The sequence below is a fragment of the Ornithodoros turicata genome, chromosome 10 (assembly GCF_037126465.1).
Source record: "Ornithodoros turicata isolate Travis chromosome 10, ASM3712646v1, whole genome shotgun sequence".
Taxonomy (NCBI): domain Eukaryota; kingdom Metazoa; phylum Arthropoda; class Arachnida; order Ixodida; family Argasidae; genus Ornithodoros; species Ornithodoros turicata.
This window is the reverse complement of record NC_088210.1, coordinates 13,494,068-13,504,694: the sequence shown is the minus strand read 5'-3', so window position 1 is coordinate 13,504,694 and position 10,627 is coordinate 13,494,068. Positions and strand designations below refer to the sequence as shown.

General features: G+C 44.5%; 1 protein-coding gene across 1 annotated transcript in view; it reads left to right on the top strand.

The window, feature by feature from the left end:
• Positions 1 to 1,231: 1,231 nt before the first annotated feature.
• Positions 1,232 to 10,627, top strand: part of LOC135370412 (sperm-associated antigen 5-like) — a 67,759-nt gene continuing 58,363 nt past the window's right edge. Inside the window, exon 1 of the mRNA XM_064604158.1 lies at positions 1,232 to 1,390. The gene's annotated coding sequence lies outside the window, so the exon portion shown is untranslated. The remainder of the gene's footprint in view (positions 1,391 to 10,627) is intronic.

Genomic DNA, 10,627 nt, shown 5'->3' with positions numbered 1-10,627 from the left:
CAATGTCTGCTATGTGGTCAGTGTCCAGTCTGTTTTTATTTTTATGTTTAACAAGGTAACTTAATGGTTCATACCTGGGGTGTGAGCAGAATCCATCAGAAATAGAGTTAGAAAAAATTAAGCTTTATCACATCATGTGACCCACGGATTTACTTTGTTAAACCTTCAAACCCCCCTCCCCCATGGTTTTATCAATCGTAATGCAACTAATAACAGCTCGCTAAATCAACTGAATCAATTTAATGGAAAACTAACAGCAAAGGTACTGAGTACATTTTAGAAGTATCTTTTTTGTGTGCGTGTGTGTGTGTTTTCACCTGGTGAACTGCAGGCTCTGCACGAAAACTTGTGAAAATTGAAGTTTTATTCCAAAGAGTGCTTCATTCTCTGGACTTACTGTGTTCTTCTTACTGTGTACCAGACTGGACTGTGTATTTTTTCCTTCACCGCCGAAGGATCTGCAACTGTATCAGATTATTTTTTCCCCCGCGGCGTACTGTAGTGGTTGCAACTCAGATACTTTTAAACCCTAAAATCTGTAACCGTAACTCCGGTACTTTTTAAAAGTAACCTCAAAAACATTGGCGATTCGATGCTTTTTCAGTTTTCACGAGACCACCCTTCCCAGAAACACATCCTGCGTCTCGTGGAAATAAAACAAAATAAAATTGCAGTCAAAATGAGATAAAACCACTGTTCACTATGACCAGTATACCAACAACGAATAACGATTGGTAACAGGCAGAGCAAGGACACGCGAACCCGAAACTTGTTTAGAAATTTTCTTCTCCAACAATTTTGAGGTGTTTCATTCTCAGCAGGTTTTGTTTTCTGAAAACTATAGCTACTGAAGCCAGTAAGTAGTTGCATATGAGGTTAAGTAATTAGCTACAATAACGAGTTACTTTATCAGGACGGAGCTATCTTCTGCAACAATCGCGGCAGAGACGCAGCAGAGCAGAGCCGCAGAGCGCTGAGGACGACTGGTGGCAACCGTTGGTTCTAGCGGGGCCTGTCATGGTGGGTGGTGCCATCTGGTGATTACATCTTCAACTAGAAATTAAGGCACACGTTTACAAAATTTTGCTGCCGAAATTACCTCCACCTTCCAACGACATAAATATAGTTTTCATCCACACTTATCGTACGCTTAATTAAATCTTTTACGTAATTTTCATCCACCAATGAGAATGCAACCTTCTGCCGCGCTCCCGGCGAGAGCATGTTTTTGAAACACTTCGATGGCGCCTTCGCCAGGTGTTGTGTGGAAGAAAGCAGCGGTGGGAAATATTGTGTAGATCCTTGAACCTCATTGTGCGTCGCATGTGTCGTGCAAGTGCCGGCGTGTGGATTTTACTTCTGCAACAGCTTTATCCCCTGTGCTAACACGGTATGCTTTCTCATTGCACTTCTGTTCGTGTGCTCTAGGCCTATTATGCGCTCTACATCTGATGTGTATTTCCCTTTTGATGTATCGCGTATTGTGTTCCATCTCACCACGTTGCAGATCGGTTAAGTTGCAGAGTGGGCATTATCACAGGGGGTTTACTGGTTGTGTGGTTTCAATTGGTCAGATTTTCTTTTACAATCAAAATGTGGTAGAACACATTTTCGCGTACAGAGAGCAGGAACATATTTCCATGTTATCTGCTCTGCACATACGATTGCGTGCTTTTCAGCAATTGTTTTCAAATGCACAGACAATTTAACGATCGGGCTCGGTCGATGCAACATTTTTAAAGATTTTGATGCTGCTCACGGCGAGCTCGTTGTGCATGATTCGAATACATTGATGTCTGTGCAACGGCCTAATAAAATGGCAGTCCTTAGCTCAAAGAGAGTCATTCACATCAGCTTTATTAATCTTTGTGTGGTTCATTCATTCGTAGAATCTGGGACGATAACAAAACGTGTATACGACACTCACAACGCGTTCCGGTTTTGGTCTTGTGTAACTGTATATTGTATAACAACTCTATTGTAGCACGTACCCTTCATGTTTTCACTCCATCGCCACGTATCTTTCGCTTCTCGTTCAGTGTCGAAAAGGTCCGGAGGAGCAAATTGAGCTTGTATCAGTCAGCTCCACTGAGTTTCTACAATCTCACTTTGTTTTCTTGTTGTACGATAGCATGTCACAACAATAATAATAATAAAAAAAATATTAGACGAGGACTTCACTGTTGACAGAAGGGCTGCCTTATCACAGGATACGAATCACAGCAATGAAAGTAGTCCCGTTAAATTAAATTAAGTTAATGTAGTCAATAGTCTTGTTGTTTGTTACCGGAAAAACAGTACAAACCGTCACCAACTTCTGTCTGGCGTGAACAGATGCAATAACATGCCACTTTCAGTGGATATCTCAATGTGAGGACAAAAAAGAAAGGAAAGGAAAAAAAGATAAACGTAGCATAGATTACAGAAATGCCCTCCTGCGTTCAACGCAAAACCGAAGTGCTATTTCTTTCGCTTCCATAATTCAACGTGCTTCATTTGGGAGAGAGTACGCCGTATGGTTATCAGTATGTTGGTGACAAATTACAATGTCAGTGTTGTCTACCCGTTCCCCTGCAAAAAATATGGAGATTGCCCCCCCGAAGAGGACCATTCCGAAATTGAGAGCTCTGTCATCAGCGGAAGCTATCAGCCGCGGCCGTGGGAACGGCTGTGCATTTGCTCCCTGGAGAGAGGCGGAGATGGTCCTGTTGCGGTTTCGGTATTCCTCGCAGGCACTCGGATAGTGAGTGAGATGGAATGAACGTGAATGAATTTCGTGACTTGCACATTCCAGAGCAGTGTAAAGTGTATGTTTCTGTGCGATACACCGGTTAAAATGATAGGTTGCTACAGCGGCAACAGTTTCGTCAAATGCCTTCACAGAGTGTTTTTTATTTTTTAGAAAAAAAAAACGTTTACATGCAAAAATACTCCAAAAGCCGGGAGACGACATAACTGGACAAAAAAGTAGAGAAACCCCGACTTAACGTAACAAAATAATATTGTCCAGTAATAATATTGTCCAACGTTTACAGTTTGGTGCCCTTAGTTGCAAGTACATATGTTTATTGTATTCATAAGAACGCGGTGAATTAAACCTACCGCAACGAAGAAACAAGGAGCTGGTGAAATGTGATCAGCGTGCATGCCACTGAGGGAAAAAAACTGTACCCTGTTACATATTTTTTTTTTTTTTTCACGCAAACCAATTCAATGCAGTCCATCTGGATGTCACTTCAGAACATAAAAGTGTACACCGCCGATCTCACAAGATAGATAGATTACACAAGAAGATTGCTCCGTTGCCAAAGATTACATACAAAATACCATAGATGCAAGAATTTTTTTTTATTTATTTCTAAAGCGTCTCAAAGGAGCTCAAGCAGCGCAACACCTTGGCTCAATATTGGCTGGAGATGGGCGATATTGGACCAGTACTGCCAGTATTGGGACATTACAGCATTACGTTTCGCCGCTTGTGAGGATGTCACCGAATTAATTTGCTCGGCCCCTGAATAAATTTGCATAACTTTTTCGCGCATATCTGACTTACTCGTATTGTTGTTTTCTTTTATTTACGCGATTGTTTCCCCACACACGCACCTCGTACGGTTGTCAGCGATGGCCTTCGAGACTAGTGCAACGCGTCGCGAACACTGCACGCCGGCTGGAGATTGCAGAAGATGATTGTCTCGTGAAGCAAGGGAATACAAAACGCGGGCGCGGGAGTCTCGCGGAGGAGGATGCACTTTCCTTCCTGTCTTTGTATCGTAGAAGGAGGAAGGCCACTGTTATAACCGTGTATATATGTAACGCTTGTGGACGGAATAATCTCCGTAAAAGGACTTCCTCCTTCGAACTCTCTCTCTATCCATCCTCCTTTTAATTGCGTCTGTCTCGTTGTTCTCTCTTCTCTCTTGCACTGCTTCTGCGTCTGCGACGGGTTCATAAAGGCGCCTCCTTCTGCACGCTATTTGCGTTTCGGCATTGTGGTTGTCGGGGACATATGTTTATTTAAATGTGTATATTTTCATCAATGGGAAACATACATTTTACGGGCCCGCCTATATGCACTTGTTGGTACATACCGCCACTAAAATCCTATTGAAACGTGTTCTTTCTCGTTTATTCATTTGTTTTGTTTTATTTGTTTGCGAAATTCATAGCGTCAAAGATATCCCCCGTGCGGTCACACGACGAAGCAGCGAACCACAACAGTGAACGCTAGCGAATGGCTGCCGAATGCTGGAAATGTGCTTGCAGAGTTGGCACGTGGCGGTATGGTCGCTGCAGTGTAGAAAACTGGACCTGGCAGAAAAATCTTACACTGGTTTGATTGTGCGAGTTACACTGGTCGCTTCAGTGCAGCGTGCGTCGGATTTCATTGGTCATTCCGTTCGTTTCTACGCTGTACCCACACCGTTACACTACACTACACTACACTACGCTACACTACACTACACTACACTACACTACACTACACTACACTACACCACACCACATTGCACTGCACTGCATTGCACGAAAACGACCAGCGGAATTGGCCATATGCATAATCTAAAACCCCGAGACTAGGGAACACGAAAGGACAGACACAAACACGCTTTCGTGTTCCCTAGTCTCGGGGTTTTACATTATGCATCATCTCCACCACCTCGCTTGCTTGCTAGCCATTTTTTTCATTGGCCATATGTGTCGCGCGCCCAACCGAGAGGGAGGGAGAGAGAGAGAAATGCAAAGGAAGTAAAGCGTAATTTTAGCGCTCAGTGCAGTGGGTTACAGCATTGCCCAAGCAGCACAATGTACTGAAAGTCGAGTGCAGTAGGGGTGGACGGTATGTGTCTTATCGATGTTCCTTAGTTTCATGAGTCTGTTCAAGGCCTTCCACCTACCCGTCCACCCCTATTGCACCCGACTTTCAGTACATTTTGCTGCTTGGGTGCCCTCTTCGCGATAAAATTCCACATCTGTAAGAAACAAACTAAAGTGTTCTTCTTTTTCAGCGTTCTACGTTCTCGTTGTAGTTTCGACATTAAGGGATTTGATGCACGCGGCATTGGCGGCCCAAACCGACACAGAGAACACGCTGTCACAGGCTTTCATATGATGCTCAGGGCCAAACATTTGAACTGATCCAGCAGCGTTATTTATAATTGCTTCCGTGACGTCACCGCAAGCAGCTTCCGGTGTTCGATCTGCGTGAAACCGAAACTGAAACTGGATAGCACCGTCCTACTTGTTTTTTCTTGTGCGTCTCAAAACGTAGGAGGTTCTGAAGAACCAAATCTCCAAAAACGAAAAGGAGGAATGCAACTCAGCCTAATCTAAAATCACTCGATCCTTCCAGTCTGTTCCTTTAATTGACGAAGTGATTTGATCGCTCATATTGACCACCCAAGAAACAGGGGCGTTTCTGCTGGAAAAAAACGATTAGGCACGTTAAAAGAAAAATCTTTTCATGGCCACGTGAAGCCCACTGCATGAATGATGACGGGCACTCCAGTTACGAGCTCTATATCGCCGGGAAGACTTACTCCATTTGGTTGACGATCGCAGAGTTGTGTTTCGTCGAAGTTGCCCGTCTTATTTATGATTCTCTCTGTATCGAAGCGCAAGACAAGCTGCGCCCTTCTTCGAAGTTATCTTTGGTAGCGCAAGAGATGGGTGCGTCAGAGTGAAGGATCTGCGTTGTGATGGCGCGGGACTGAAAAGTGAATGACCGCTAGACGTTTGCGTGTATGTTTACGTTTTTTTCTCGGTGTGGTACAGATGAAAAGTGCCAACTTATTGTAGATCTCGGAGGGGTTTTAAAGGTACTGTAAAGCAGTAGACAAGCATGATATGCCGGCGATGTGACTAGAGACTTTGTTGCTCCTAAATACCATATGCGGAACCATACGACCGACAACGCGTTATAAATATTTTTAATTTGCCATGAAAAATGCGGCGTAGTGGAGCGGTGCGACGCCTGGTGTCAAACAACCCCCTGTCAGCGGGCAACACTGAAAATTGGTATTACACGCTATTACATCGGAACTTCGTTATTTTAGCAACCATTATATTAGTTTCCCTGTTTACCTATGCATTCTGAAACCCCTGTTAACAGTGTTTTTTGCGAAGTAACCCAGCGCCGGCCGCTGTTCGATGGAAGCTCTCCCTACATCTCTGCTGCGCCTGCGCGCTCCTTCTGTTCGCGGCCTCTTTCGAACGAACAAACTCTCTCTGTGAACATCTGTGAACAAACAAGTACCGCCGCTGTCTGGCTTCTTGAACGTCTGACACATTTTTTTTCAACGGCACTTCAGTTCGCTTATCCGTTTATCCTCAAATGTGGATCGTTGTGTGGATTGCAGGGGCGGATTTTGTGGAGGATTCTGGTGGATTGTTATGTCGGGCCCAGTGTCCTACGCATGCAATGTGGTTGCCGCCGTATGTGTCAGGAATACGGATTCATTTCGAATACCTAGTACAGTGTTGCCCGTAATCTTTAATTGTAATTTTCTAATTAATTGCACCGTCGATTGGAATGAAACTTGCGCAGTTTTTGTCCTGGTGGCTTGGAGTATCGAATAGCCACACCAAATGGCATTTGATCGGTGCTGCTTTACAGTACCTTTAAAGTCTTCGTGTGAAACAGCATTCGCTTTGTTGTACGCATTTTCCTGTGGCATTCGCGGGCTTGCACGTGCACTTTATGCGTGCACCGCAGACGATTGGAAATTCGAATATAGACTTCCATATTCGATTTGGAAGTCGAGGTATCCGCGTACTCGCGCAGTCTTATATTTATTTTTTATTTATTTATACTGTTAGTCCTATAGTGGACCGTTACAGGGGGGGGGGGGGGGAAGAGGGCAATATACAGGTGATAACAACGCTTCAACGCGTCTAATTAGATTGAACATACAAGTCACAATAACAACACTAGATAGATATGTCAAATAGTGTATTAGTGCAAACATTAACATCCTCTGTCATGATTATCGACTGGGGTAGGGCGTTCTATAGATCAATATGGTATCCGGGAAAAAGGAGCACTGCAAACGTAGTTTTATTCGCGATGTATTAATTTTCGCGAATTTCGCGACCACTAAAAAACCACGAAAAATTGTACTCGCGAACACAGCTTGACGTTTCTCCGCGAAAGGAAACAGCCCTGGAATCGCGAAGTCAAATACACGCGAATAATTTCGCAAATGACTGAATTCGCGATTCGCGATAATTAATACACCGCGAATAAGAATATGTTTACATGTGCACTAAAACTCCCTATTGTTTCTTTAACTTCCACTCAACTAGACTGTGTTTCTAGGAATGCGTTATTCGTTTTTTTTTTGTTTTTTTTTGCCTTCGTCGCGCAATAATGGCCTCGTCAATGGACGCAAGTTATAACATGGTCGACCCATGATTGCCAGAAACAGGAGAAACTTGTGCGGGAAGCTGCCTGCCTGTCTGACGTTGTGAACAAGTAATTATAATATGTGTAAAAAAAAAAAAAAGCTCTAACCAACAATTCCCATACATGTGTATAGATGTCCCAGATGCGATAACTCTCAATTGCATATAAGTGATGCAGACCAAAAATGAGCTTTGCTCCTGCCTGTACACTCTAAGAAAAAAATGAGTACTTTTACTCCTTTTGGGGAGTAATTGCATTGCCACAAAAAATAGTCCCTTTCGGGAGTAAATGCATGGGAGTAAATGAATGTCACAGAGTGAAGACCGCATTTCACGCGCTGTCGTAAGAGTCCCAGGTACATAATTGGTGCGCATGCATGAAAATACTTTGAAGCAAACCGTCAACCGTGATATATCGAGCGATATAAAATCTTGGCCATAGTAGGGCACAATTTGCGAAGAAAGATGCGCTAACTGTTTCTTACTCTGTGTGGCTGGAAAATTGCTACGTTGTCTGAGTTATACAGCCTTATGCCCTTCAAATTGACCAAGTGCACATATTTACGGTGACTGTCGCATTCAGGAGACCATTCGCGAAGTTTAGTGACAATTTGCAGTCCTAGTGAGTAAATGTCGGGACTAAATGTTGGGTTAGGGGACTAAAATGGGGAGTAATTGCAGACTAGGGGAGTAGAAGCTGCAATTACTCCCCATTTTACTCCTTTTTTTCTTAGAGTGTAACAGCTGCCGATGTTTCTCGCAGCTGCATGCGTCCTCGCGATGACATTTCTGCAAGTTGTCCGTTAGGATTTCAGGAGGCATGTATGTCGTGAGTACAACCAGCTCTGTGCGTATGTGAGAAAGATGGGTTTCGCGTGACAAATATTGAGCTCCTTTGCGATTTGTCTGTTAACTCCGAGCATCCATCGTTTCTAAAGCGTATAGGAAGGCGACAGAAATCTTCGCGCGCGCGCGCAATTCTCGACGAAGGACGTGAACCGTAGAAATAGCGTCCTTTTTTCCTCGCATTGTCGTCAACTATAGGGTTTAATATTAGTTATATAGTCCTCGCAGGATAAATTTCGTCGGAGCGGCGGGCAATTTTGATGATTACGGGATGTGGTTCTGTCTTTCCCAGCGGTGTCCTATACATATGTGTCAGCTGTCGAGGGAGCTGTCTCCATTTGTCACCTGAGCGTGTTTTTTTTTCTTTTTCTTTTCTTTGTCTCACGTTCGCAGTGTGTTGTTTCTGCACTTTCGTACCTACACATTGCCTGCTTGCTACATTGCCTTGCCGTGGTACAGGAAGTTTATTTTTTACTGCTTTCTCTCTCTCTCTCTCTCTTTTTTTTTTTTTTTTCAACGTCGTCTTTTTGGCCGTAATCGCCAGTGCGTGTCTGCAATGCCTTCCACTGTCGCCTGAGGATGGTGTTGATGACAAGTCTGCAGTCCGAAGTTGCGATATGAGGTCACTGTAGAAGTTGTAACTCGTGGCGAATCTCGCGATCCTTGTTTTCTTTTTTGGTTTGGAGTGAATTGACACCCTCGCGAAATACCATGGAAGTAGGTCAGCTGTCTGCCCAGCTTCCCCGTGTCCCTCTCTCCCCTGTTGCGCGTGGAGCGACCTCCATATTGGTCCCTCTCCCAAATAAGGGGATGTTATTTCTCGCTTGAGTCGCATATGTGGCCCTTTTCTGTGGACCCATGCCGCGGTCAACGAATAACCCCTTAATGCTGCCTTATGATTGGACAGACACTTGGTCACGAGGTTTTACCCTATCTCCCATACGCCGAGACTAACTGCCGTTCCGGATTGGCGGAGGCTGTCACCGTTGAAGAGGCGCCCGTGATGCTTTGGGCGTAGAATTTATTTTATTGAACTAATTAAGTTGGATGTGATGGTACTGACAGTAGCTTTCTGCGAAGCAGTGACGCCATCTGCTCGTGACAAAATTTGCTGGTAACGTTTTATCGGCCCTTAATCTCGGTCGGACAGACTCGTGAAGTTCGCCAGGGCGCGGTAGCTCATTGCTGACGTCACAGTGAAACCGAAACCGAAACTGAACGTACACATGCTGTTCCTTTTTCTCGTTTATCTAAAAAAGAAAAAGAACATGACGGTCTGCTGGCTCAAATCTTGCGTGGGGCATGTACACGTAACTTACTTTCGGATACGACCCTAATCGTAAAAAAAGCAGTCCACAGCTTTCAGACTGTTCCTTCGAGCGAAACAAGCAGACACAATTGTTTACGCCAGTTGCATAACGTTTATATACCGCAGCGTGCAAGACAAAATACGGTCGTGATCTTGAGAAGCTCATTTTCTTTTTTTTTCTATACTTGTCGCGCGGTTTAAAGATCGTCCGCTTCAGGAAGAAGCCTCGTCTGACGTCACAGGATCGTGAGTCCGGGATTTGTCACGACTCTCGGGTATCGTCGTGCCTTCGCGGAGATATCATCTCCCGCCCAGTTGGCCATGAGCCGCTTTGTAGACGCGTGCGCGTTGAAACCTTAGCGTGCACATTGCCGGAACCGTTCTTATTGGCCGCGCGAGGCCCTCGCGTCGAATCGTCCCGCGCTGGAGACTAGTGCAGTCGTATAGAATCCGGGTAGGAAAGCTTCCGCGTGAAGCATTTTGGGGGCCCAGTGTGTTCTCTGATGCGCTTAATTGTTGAGCAGCTGCTGTTCTTTGTCCATTGTTTCTTCTTGTGTGAGTCTCGAAAGGAAGAGAAAAAAAAAGTGTTCCGTTCTTCTGTTTCTGCGACGACGCGCGCTTTCTGGTTTCGAGATTGGGATGCAAGACGCGTATAACGACGCGAGATAATAAGGAGTTTTCGAAACGCTTATATAGGAAGCGAACTACGGAGACTTTTAGCAAATCGGAAGAACCCTTCACCCCCAAATGTATGACAGATGGATTTGAGCCGCAACTGAGTCTCGGTGGATCATTCACATGTTTTCTTGCGGGAAATATATGACATGTCACGGTGTATACCGGGTGTTTCAGTTAAATCCCCGGGCTAAATAGTTCGCGAACGGGTGGACCAATCGAAGAACTTTCTTTTTTACAAGTATCTGTCCGATACCGGCTACAAGCTGCGCACCGTGTGAACGAGTGGGAGGTGCTCATTATTTAAATAAAAATTCAAATGAGTTTCGTAAAAAAACATAACTTCTAAAGCAGGACGCTGTCGGGGTTAAAATGATTACTACCCTTTTTGGGACCTTC